Source organism: Osmia lignaria, chromosome 8, assembly GCF_051020975.1.
Source record: "Osmia lignaria lignaria isolate PbOS001 chromosome 8, iyOsmLign1, whole genome shotgun sequence".
In the NCBI taxonomy this organism is placed as follows: Eukaryota; Metazoa; Arthropoda; class Insecta; order Hymenoptera; family Megachilidae; genus Osmia; species Osmia lignaria.
The window spans coordinates 5,980,788-5,993,230 of record NC_135039.1 but is presented as its reverse complement, the minus strand read 5'-3'; the positions used below and the strand labels follow the sequence as shown (position 1 = coordinate 5,993,230).

General features: G+C 37.4%; 1 protein-coding gene and 1 pseudogene across 16 annotated transcripts in view; one reads left to right on the top strand and one right to left on the bottom strand.

Moving 5' to 3' along the window:
* LOC117611402 (uncharacterized) overlaps positions 1–12,443 on the top strand; it is a 171,212-nt gene that overhangs the window by 112,465 nt on the left and 46,304 nt on the right. For 2 of the 16 annotated variants that reach the window (XR_013062492.1, XR_013062493.1), the window contains one exon: positions 8,491–11,700. The exons of the other annotated variants lie outside the window; for them this stretch is intronic. The gene's annotated coding sequence lies outside the window, so the exon portion shown is untranslated. Of the gene's footprint in view, positions 1–8,490; positions 11,701–12,443 lie in introns of those variants that run through there. 16 annotated transcript variants of the gene reach the window in all.
* Positions 183–3,105, bottom strand: LOC143305531 (uncharacterized; annotated as a pseudogene).

The following is a 12,443-nucleotide window of genomic DNA, read 5'->3' as shown; positions in this document are numbered from 1 at the left end:
ACTGGGGATCGAGGCTCTCCGTCACGGGCGGCGCCCTGGGCCTTAGTTTACTCATGGCCCATCTGTAAGGGCGCCCCCAAGGTGAATCTGTACAAATTTCTGTTCGGAACGTAACACTGCCCACATTAACCATCAAAAGGTTGTGGGCAGTCCTACAGTGGTTCAAATTGATCTGTACCACCTTAAATTTGCCCTTTGCTTTCTTTCAACGCCTCCTTATGTCTCCTACATTTAGTTGATGCTGCAACATTGTCCACTACTTCATCCGGAAGCCCATCAGCAACACATAATCTGCACCTGGGGTCCTTGGAGCAATCTCTCATGTGGTGCCCTGTCTCTTCGCATTTCCTACAGAAGCCCCCGATTTCATTGGTGCACCTGCAGTTATTTGCCACGTGACCAATCTCGTGGCACCTATAGCACCTCAATAGCCGTGGGACCTCCTTTGCAATCGCTATAGTCCACCCAATTCTTATCCTTGTTTTTCTAACAATCGTCACCATATCCGCAACCGGGCCCTCTAGAACCGCTATTTTATTCTGTCTAGGGTCAGACCTCAGTATTTTAATCTTGACCTCCTTTGCCCCATGTCCTAGTTCTTTTCTTATCTCGTCCAGGATCTCGTCTTTCTCCGCCGAAGGATCTATTCCTCTTACTTCTCAATCCATTTTCTGTTGTAGCTTTGTTACCTCAACATCAGTTCCCAATTTCCCATCCAGATTCCTTCTAAACCCTTCCAAATCAGCTCCCGGGGCAAATTCTATTAACAGATTTCCTGCCCTCGTTTGCTTGACTGTCTTAACCCCTTCTGGTGCGGTTCCCGCTGCTCCTTTTACCTTTTTTAGAATCTCCGCAAACGATCTCTCTTTCCCAAATCTCACAGCAATAGTGGTACCAATCCACGGCACAATTTATCGACATGTTGCTGGAGGTTACGGCATACAGCAATTTATCCTTGACGATATAATGAAACATGATTCGGACGACCTGTAGTGGGCAAATCCGTGCGCCCTCAAATAAGGTGCATTCGGTGGCAGATTTTTTGGGGCAGTTCGTACGCGCACACCGCCAGCTGAATCCAATAACTCGCTCGGTATCCGCTAATGGACGCATCATTTTCCCGCATCGGCACCTTCGTTTGTCGGGGATAATTCCCCACGCCAACCATGCATTCCACGCTTGATCAACATTGCTGACGATAACTGCAAAACTCTATATACTCAGGACACCCTTGAGGAGGTCTCGGTACCGTTGGTACACCTGATCCCTCTCTTCCTCATAGAATCGCACGATGTCAATTGGCGCCATTTGACTTCGTTAGTAATTGAATGATTCCTCTCTGTATCGTATACCTTGAACATCCAGAAGATACTGTTCTCCGAAGAAACTTTCACTGTTTAATGCGCAACGGTATTCGCACAAAGAAATAGCGTAAATACTGTATACTCTACATATAGACCGACACGACGATTTTGGGTGTGGTTAGGTTTAGGTTAGGTTAGGTTTTTTTCAGTTTTTCATATTTTTTTCGTTATTTATTTTTTTATTTTTTTTTTCATTTTTTTAAATTTTTCTTAATGTACTCACTGAGATCAGCGCAGAAACCACTTTTTGGACGATTTTAGTTTTTGACCTCTACCGGGGCGGCGGGTGGTAGTTAAGAGATGGGATGACCACTGTTGGAATCCCCATCTCAAGGACTATCTATGGTAAAAAAATCAGGTCGATCTGAGGTTACCCCGTAATCCTTAACCCAACCGACAATTTTTATATTTTTGATAATTTCTTGTCCTGACTTATACGAATCGTCGCATTCCCACGCCGATGGGTGTTTTTGTAAAAAATTTGTATCTATTTTAAATCTGTTAAAAAATGCCTTGCTTTTTGCCGAAATTAAATCATAAATATTAATATAATATTAATGCTGTCTATATCTTTTACTGTGAATTTTTTAGACGAAAAATATATTTCATTTCTTTCCAAATTTTATGTCTTTCCAGAAGTGACTTTCTTCGAGGTCATCAAAATATTCATTTACAGCCTCCTCGTTCGTTTGATATCTCTTTCCAGCTAGGAAGGTTTTGAGTTTTGGGAACAGGTGGAAATTCGGGAATAAGGTGGACGTGGAAGAATTTCGAACTTCAGTTCTGACAATTTTTGTTGCGCGATTGCACTTGAATGAGCGGGTGTATTGTCGTGGTGAAACAACACTTTTTTTTCGCCATTCCGGGGCGATTTTCTCGAATTGCAGCTTTCAGCTTATCCAAAAGCATTGCGTAGTACTGGCCAGTAACAGTTTGTCCTTTTTGAAGATAATCAATAAGCAAAATTCCCTTAGCATCCCAAAATACGGACGCCATCACCCGTTTCTTTTCTGTTTTATGGAAGAGGAAATGCGTTTGCGCACGCGCAGGTGATCCCCTTGTTGCACTATTCGGCTAGAGGAGGCCCGGGCAGTGTGGGACTCATATCGCCCAGAAGGGGCAGTCGGGGGGGGGGGGGGGGGGGGGGGGGGCAACGCCATCACCTTTCCAGCCGAACAAATGACTTTTGCCTTTTTCGGAACCGATTCACCGTGTCCAATCCATTGTTTTGATTGGATTTTTGTTTCAGGGGTGTAGTGATGAATCCATGTCTCATCCATAGTCACGAATCTCCTCTTGAAATCTGTTGGATTCCTTTTAAAAAACTTTAACGAATCAGCTGACATTCACGCTCAAACGCGCTTTTGCTCAGAAGTGAGCAATTGCGGCACCCATCTTGCGAAAAGCTTGTTTAAACCCAATTTGTTATGTAAAATGTGAACCACTCGTTCATAAGAGATGCTTACGGCTTCAGCAATTTCCCGTACCTTTATTCTGCCAAAATCATGTCATGGATTTTATCCACAATTTCTGGCGTGGTAGCCGTTTTTGGGCGTCCTGAACAGGGTGCATCAATTGTGTGATTGCGACCACGCTTGAATTCAGAGATCCAAAAACTCATCGTGGAAAATGAAGGTAATGAATTGCCAAGAACAGCATCTAACCTCGGTTTCATTTCCGTTGCGGTTTTTCCCTCCAAATGAAAAAATTTGATAACCGCTCGAATTTCGGTTCTATCCATTTCGTAAAAAGCGTGAAGTACCGCGACATAAATGCTTATAAAAATTAGACTATTTGATAGATTGTTTTAATTTTTGTAGTGAATGCTCATTAAAGATGTATCAACATAATAACATGAACCCAGCTACAAATAAAGAAACTCCTGGTGGCGATTCCGGAAACTTTTCAATCCGCCCTCGTATACTCGGTCAACGCTACTAGTTTCCATTTTTAGAAATTTTCCTTCACTTTGAATTTCACTGCAATTCGTACACTTCAGACTCTGAACTAGGAATGAAGAACAGACGTATTGCTTTTGTTTGAAAGGCCCAGATAACGGCTTTCCTTTTTTTTAATGGAAGGGTCTTTATTGTCCGTTCACGACAAGTTGCCGAGGCAAGGTCATGCTCTCACTCTATTCCACCTCTCTAGCTACCACACGCATGTTCCTTATTGGCTGAGGCCGGTGACAAAGGATAACGGCGAACATATCGGGACAGAGTGAAAGAGAATGATTTCACAGCATTGGCGTAGCCTCCCAATTAAAGTGTCAGCTATAAAAGGAAACAATTTCTTATTTTCTATCTATTGCCGCTAGAGTTCGCGTACGTTCGGCGGGATTTTTTAAATACAAAAATTAAATGCGATTTCGCACAGATCATTCTTATAATTAATGTCAAGAAAAAAATTAATTTATACATATTTCATTTTACTAAAACTGATGCAACTCACTTACATCTCAATAAACTTCGTGCAATTTCAATTTACATAGGTATAGGTCATGTTAAAATTGAAAGAAGTATAATTTTCATATATTTTTTACCTTATGAATCCTCCGAGAAAGAACTGTCTGAATTTTCCTCTGCTGTTTCGGTATCGCTGTTTCCATTTAAAGATAAATTATCCATCAATCTCGCTGCCAATATCGTTCTTCTATATTCTCCACATGCTTGCAGTAGTTTTCCCATGATGTTGGTGAAATTTCTTGAATGACCTCTTTGGTTGCTGTTTCCAGTTCTGTATATGTTAGTGTAGATGTATTCTGTTGTCTAATCTTTTGTTTAATTTCAGCCCACACTAACTCGATCGGATTCAGATCACACATATAAGGGGGTAATCGTAATATTGTGTGTCCATGTAGTTGGACTATTTGATCAATCTTATTGGTTTTTGGTGGTCGATTTCTATCTATTAATTCAAGTAACTCAAATTTTCTCATATTTTCAGAGCACTGAATGCCATTGGTTGTTAGCCAATCTACCATATCTTGTTTTTTTGCTTGTGTTGAGGGTGGCTTGTTTAATTGTACTGAGTGGTATGGAGCATTGTCCATCACGATCACCGTATTCGGTGGAATGTTAGGGATCAACATTTCCTGCATCCATTTTTCGAAATTAATTGCATTCATTTGGCCATGATAATCACTTCTCGTGCTGCCTGCTTTGAAAATTAAAGCTGCTCCTGGTACAAACCCATTCTTGCCACCCGCATGCACAATTATTAATCTTACAGAGGAACTGGAACTTTGTAAAATACCTGGCTCATCCTCGCTTTGCCAGCATTTACCGAAGGTAATTGTATTGTCCACCCACGTTTCATCTAGGTATATTATATTCCGTCCAGCTCTTCGATAGCAGTCCAGTGTTTTTAAATATTTTCCGCGCCAATTTACAATATGTGGCTTTTTAATCAGTACCGTCCGTATGTTTTGCGTTTTCTTCCATGCGAAACCCATTCTTTTCAACAAATAATACAAACTAGTTTTTTGCCATGGAAGATCAATTTTTTCTCGGATCGCAAATAGACGCTTTCGCAAAGTTGGCACTTCTTTTCTTATGACATAAAAGTCGTGGATAATATCTTTTATCACTGTTTTCTCCTCTTCAGAACAATGGAACTTTTTCTCAGTCATCTTCGGTCGCTTCTTTCCAGGTGATGACAATGAGGTTCCTTCTTCAGCTTCCGAACTTTCTTTCTGAATTCTGGTAACAGTGCGAGTAGACAAACCGGCATAATCGGCAATACGTTGATTTGCCTGATGTATTGGGTGTAGCAGATTCCCTGTCGCAGCTTCCTCGTCACATTTGGTGATAAGGTTTCACACAAAATTACGTGCTTCACTGTGCACGGTTTGCCCTCGTTTACGCGATTGCATAATATTATATTCAACACACTTAATTTAAACAAAAACTAGACTAGTACTGCACCAATACAAGTAAATAGAAATAATATTAAAAAAACGCAAAAAGAAACACGAAAAGATATTGAAAAAACGCAAAAAGACACGAAAAAACGCTAAAAACACGCGAAAAACTAAACTATGCAAAAAGAATAAAATAAAAAGAAGTATTAAATTAAGAAATAAAAAATATAATATTATATAAGAAAATCGCACTCTGTTTGCTGGAGAATCGCTCTGACAATGAGAAGACTATTGTTACAAAATTGGAAACAGACGAAAACTCCTTCAAATGTTATAAACAAAAGAGCATATTTATTGTCGAAGAGGTTCTCATGACCGAGGATTTTTGGGATGACAGGACATTGTTGGACATATTCAGTTCTTTTAAAACGCCCACAGTTTGTTGATTTATTTCCAAATCTAAAATTTCCAATTCTACATTGCAGCTCGAAGCTGCATATTTACATCAAACAGCAACATTTCCGGTACTAAAAGAAGTCCATGCGGTTTTTCTTAACATTATGAAATTACATTGCGAAATAAATTCATGTTTTGCAGATTAATCCTCCGGAATAAATCTCCAGGTCTTTACAAAGAAGGAATATATAAACTTATAGAACACTAGAAAATAGTTATAAAAATGAAAATAGATGATAACTATTTATCACACAAATAAAATTACTTTCCAACGAAATGTTCGATGGTGGAACATTGACTTCAAATTCGCGCGAACTTTTTCTGGTACCTAATATGTTATACATTCCATCCATAGATTCAGCGGTAATGTGTGAAAAGTAAGAAAATCATTTTACCGACACTTTGATTGGGAGGCTACGCCAATGCTGCAAAGTTATCATTCTATTTCACTTTGTCCCGATATGCTCGTCGTCGTCCTTTGTCACTGGCCACATCCAATAATGACATAGCGCACGGGAGCAGGAGAGGTGGAACAGAGTGAGAAAGTAAACAATCTGCCTCGCTAACTTGTCGTGAACGGACAATACAGGGGTATGTTTTGGAAGTAATATGCAAATGTTATTACCATACATTCAAAAACTTGCACTTTTATTTAAAAATATTTCCTAACACTTCTAAAATAGTCGACGACAATTACATATGTGCAAAATTGACAAAAAATAGCTAAAATTTCGAAATTTTAACTTTGATGCGACACGGGTTCCCGTTATCCAATCGCGTCGAATTTTTGCGCATTTCATTTTCTTACTAAATATTGCAATTTAGGGGGGTAAGACAAAAAAAGATTGAAAGTTGAAAAATAAGGACTACTCTAGTGTACACTCAATTTTGTGTCATTGAAATAGCAATATTTCTATATTTTCAGTTAAATATAAGCAAATAGTTAATGTTATTTAAAAACTATTTTATTAATTATTATCTAAACTATACAGGTAAATAAAATATGGCATTACACTGTGTATCAAAAGTTTAGACGCACCCTATTTTTTTTACAAAAACGTACCTCCTGATGAATCTTTGATTGATTTTTTTTATCGTATGTTTAGAATACCTTGAAAAATTATGATTAACGCCAGAAGCATTCATATGTAGTATTACAGGGATGTGTTTCTAGCCTAAAGGTGAAAAACGGCCGTATCAGAAGTTTAGACGCACTTAATAAAAATTTATTAATTCAACAAAAACGGAACAAATATACACAACTAATATTTTGTATAACCACCGGAATTCTGTATGGTTGAAAAAATTCGGTTTGGCATACTCGCAATTAAATTTTGTATAGTTTCGTGCTTAATTCTCGCCCGTGCTTCTGTAATGCCATTTTTCAGTTCTGAAACTGTGTTGTATTGCCGACAATCTGCATAAACATCTCGAACTAGAATTCCCCACAAATTCTCTATCGGATTTAGGGCCGGTGAACGAGATGGTCAGTCCATAACATTTACATTCTGCTCTTCAAGCCACTTCTTTGTGCTCCTACTTGTATGTACGGCAGCATTATCTTGCTGGAACGTGAATTTAATGCTTGGAAAGCGGCGAATATACGGCAACAAATTATCCCTAAGTACTGTCTGATAGCCAATGCTATTCATTTTTGGTGGAACGAATGCAATTGCTGTGGTGCCGAACGCACTAAAGCCAGCCCAAATCATGCATGAACCGCCCCCAAAATTTCGCTTCGAGAAATACTTCGGTTCTTTCCTCAAATCTCGCCAATATGAACTAAATCCATCTGGTCCATCCAGATTAAATTTTTTTTCATCACTCCAAATCACCTAGAACGAATGTACATATGTTCAAACACTTCTTACTAAGATGGAAAATGTAACTTGTAATATTACATTATCCCATTCGCGAGTCCACGTCATATGATTCTTCGCGAAAGCAAGGCGACAACTCTTATGTTCCTGCTTCAAATTTGGACAATTCACCATTTTTGCACGTACAATATTGGGGTCCCGATTAAGAACTCTCCAGATTGTCATTTTCGATACATTTAACCCTAAATATGGCAGTAAAAGGACACAATGATTCGGAATACATGTAATAAAGTTTAATCTTCGGTCCGATTGGTAGTAGGGAGATCGAAATTAAAAAAACGTAACTGCGTTTCTCTGTAAGACAAAAGTTTTTAATTACCCTACTATGTACAAATTATCTTACAACTACATCATACCTGTAAGACAAAAGAAACAACATTTACAGCTTTTAATTCAGGTATGTTATTTCCCTATAAACTAATTAAATATGTTTTATAATAAATTCTCTCTTCTCAACGGATTTCTCTTTTGTCTCGAGACTCACTGTCTCTCTCTCTCTATCTAACGCGGCAGATTCAAGTCTAAGACACCAGTATACGAGTGCCTTGATTTTCTTTACAATAACTCAAAATGTTCTTACCCAAAGTGTCATTAATCTTTTTGATACTTGTCGTAGAGTTAGAAGATTTTTTAATAATTGATCGCTTTTGGTGTGGTGACAGTTTAGGTGGTCGTCCTGACACTTTTGTCTTGCCATACGCTTCTGGATTCGCCAGAAAATTTCGTACGACATGATCTGATCGTTTTAGGGTTCTGGCTATTTTCTTTTTACTCTGCCCTGTAGAGAAAAGTGCCATTATTTGGCCTTTTTCAAAATCCGTCAACTTATTTGACTTTCCCATTGTAGTAGTAATAATAATACACCAATAATAACAGTCAATAATAATGAATAAATAATCACACACGTTAATCTCTACTTTTTTGCCAGTTAAGGTGATGCGAGCGTCGAGGCCGAACTCTAAATTCCGCGTTGGTAAAACAGTCAACGTTTCATCGAAAATTAGGCCGAACAGAAACTGATTTCAGCGCCACCTCAGTTATCACATCCAACTAACGGCATGCTATGCTACGTCACACCTAAATGACACACGGATGCTACGATAGCTATATTATGTATGTCACCACCAAAGTATAAAATACGATACTGCATATATCACCTAGGAAATGTATGAATGATCTAACTCCTTCAGCCAAATATTATATATACATTTATTGTAATATAACATAACCAGGGGAAGAATATTCCTACAAATCGAATATCTAAAGTTATTTGTTTTATAATATGTCCTGATATTGTACTCCGAATTCCTACCAATCGAATGCCTAAGGTTAGTTTATCCTTTTCAATGAAATCGCCAATGTACCTGTATGTACATCGTTAGTACACAGTATAAGTAATAGGGGAATAAATGACAAGAATGTAAGTAGACAATGAAAACATTTATTATAAAAATACGAATAATAATAATAATAATAACATAAAATGAAAGAAGAATATTTGAAACTTATACTAATTAATAATAATAATAATAATAACATAAAATGAAAGAAGAATATTTGAAACTTATACTAATTAATAATAATAATAATAATAAAATAAAATTTTATTTTATAATCTTTTCCTGAAATCAAACAAGTCATATTTTTATATTATCTTTGTCATTATTACATATACAGATATTATCGTCGTACTCACTTCAAGTGTGCCGCCCGCAGCAGCAATCCTCTTTTTATTCACGGCCACCAGCAGCATAAAAATGTGTAAATACAGTAAAATCTCGATTCGTGCATTTCAATCGGAACCGAATGCGAACTCGAATCGTGTACAGAACACGTTTCTGGAGTGAGTTCGGCTCGCGTTTGATGTGGTGACAGCCGAGAATCGAGGTGTACAGGAAAAAAGCAAAATACCCGGATACGTGTGAGACAATACTAACGCAATCAAAATTTTTTAATTTTTATAATGAAAATGTAATAATGTATTTGTTAGATTTTTTTGATTAAAACAAGATCAAACATGACATAATTTGAATTATAATTATTTATTTACTTATTTATATCTAAATAAGTAAAAATAATGCAAATTATATGGTGTTTGGTCTTATTTTAATCAGTAGAATCTTACAATGACATTCGTGAAAGTTTCATTTAGCAAAAATGAAAAATAAAAAAGTTATTGATGAATTAATGTTGTCTCTCTCAAATGTTTTTTCTCGGGCCGTTTAATTTTCGGACCTCTTTCTCTTTCGCTATTTGTCCTTTCCTACGTTCACCAGCATTGAAGAACTCACTCCAACCGTGTTGTTCTTCCAGCGTCACATTTTCGTTTCCTATTCATCGAATATTTGGGCGTAACGCAAAATCAGGAGAGTCCAGCATAATATCAGATTATATGCTGAAAAAATGTACTACTTATCTGTCTACAAAAACTTTAATACATCTGGCAACATATTTATTTTCGGGATGCTAAGTAATTAGCATTTCACTACTCTCCTGTACAGATCGTGTGTAGCAGTAGTGACTGAAAAATATTAAAAATCCAGGATATTTTGTGCCGTTGAAATGAAATATGTAAACCGCTGACAATGAAAAATCTATCTATATAACACATTGAATTCTGCCTATAGATGTGCGTCTGCGACAGTACATGCATAAGTGTTGGTTGTCATCCGCTGGCCATTTGTCTTCTGTTTAGAAAGAAGGTCAGGGACTGTAAAAGTTTCATTCATAACTGCATATCCGTGATTTCAAGAAATGTGTATTCAAATTCAATTACAGATGAATATTATTGATGTGATGGGTTACGTTGCAGCCGTAAAGTGGCCGGCAACGTTTTTCTGCAATAATAATAAGAAGTAAAAAGAAATTGCAAGAAATGCACAAATGCGTATTATAAATAATTTGTTATTATTTCACGAAAGCGTTTCCGACCGCAGGCGGCCGGATGTACATATATACTATAACCTAACTGATTACATCAATAACATTCACTTGTAATTGGGTTTGAATAGACATTTCTTGGAGTCTGGTATATGCAGTTGTGAACGAAACCTTCACTCTCGTTCGACCCTCGTTTCTAAACAGAAAAGTGGCAAGCAATTTGACGCAATGTATGCTGTCACAGATCAACAACTATATTCTTGCAAATATCTAGGAAAGTAAGCGAGAACGCTCCTTATATGTATAAGAAAAAGTTGTTCAAAATATCAATTTTTATAACATATCAAAAAATCATCGAAATCGGGAAGGACGTATTTGTTCTGCAGTTTTACTAAAAAAAAAGAATAATAATAGCAACAAAAAATAATGATAGTACGTCTTGTGACACATGGGTTGAAAATCGCTATCCTAGTCGATAGAACGATGCACGAAAAAGAAATTCACGCGTCATAGTTCATCGCCTCTTCCAGGCTGGAACGTCCCATTCTCCACGATACATTGTATCGTCGTCGACGGTTCGATTGACGCACACATATTCACATATACGAGCTGCGAATGAGCGCGCGGTCGAGCACAGAAAACGAACAAACTGCGCCCTACAGAAAAAACAAGGAACTAAATTTGTGGTCTGTTTTACCTTTTTGACCTCTTTCGCGAGTGAAAAATCAACGAAATCGTAGAACCCACTATTTTTCTAAACGAAAGCTTGTACACCATTACCCGAGTGCTCGTTTTGCTCTATCCGATCCAAAGAATGGCGCTCTGGTCTCTATTTGGACATTCGATTCGCAAAAATGTTTATATTACGAATAAGTTAATGCAGGCGAGTCCGATCCGCCATTTTCTTGACCGTGGACAGACAGTAATTTCAATATTTTACAACTTTTTGACGATTTAGGTAAAATAAGAACCAGAGCGCCATTCTTTAGGGCCTCCTGAACACGTCCCTCTTTCTTTGCAATCTGTTCAGCAGGAACAAAAATTGGTGGGTTCTACGTTCTAGGGAATTTTCTAGGGACTGTCGGTAAAGTTTTCGACGCTCGCATCGCCTTAAGAAAAATCCCTATAACTTTAAACACAAATTACGTCGTCATTACTGAACAGAATGCAACAAAATTTGAGGGACGTATTCAGGAGGCCCTAAAGAATGGCGCGCTGGTCCTTATATTATCCAAATCGTCAAAAAGTTATAAAAAATTGAAATTTATGTCTGTCAACGGTGAAGAAAATGGCGAATCGGACTCACCTACATCAATTTATTCGTAATATAAACATTTTTGCGAATCGTATGTCCAAATAGAGACCAGAGTGCCCTTCTTTGGGGCGGATAGAACAAAACGAGCACCCAAGGGATGATGTACAAGCCTCGAGGTAGACGAAATTTGTGTTATAAGATTTTCACTCGCGAAAAACGTCGAAAAGGTAAAACAGACCACAAATTTAGTTCCTCGTTTTTTCTGTAGGGCGCAGTTCGTTCGTTTTCTGCGCTCGATCGCGCGCGCTCATTCGCAGCTCATATATGAATAATTATTCTTATGTTATTATTCTTATTATTATTATTTTATTTCAGGTTTTTTATTTTTTGTATATATTTTTAACTTTTTTAGAATTATATAATATTTTAATTATGGTGTAGTCATTTATTCCCCTATTCCTTATCCTCTGTACTGACGAAGTACATGGGTACATTCACGATTTTCTTTAGACGGATAAACTAACTGGCATTCGATTTGTAGGAATTCAGAGTACAATTCTCATATTCCTTATCCTGTGCACTGCCGTCAGTCAAATAAAATCTTTTCTTTTTTATTATATATTTTGTTTACAGTTATTTTATACCCGTCCCTTTCCTATATCCCTCCAAAAAGGAAAAGTGTGAATTATGTATATTGTGACCCTTTTCGGGGGTTCACTCTATACAAGATTCTATTCGCAAACTGG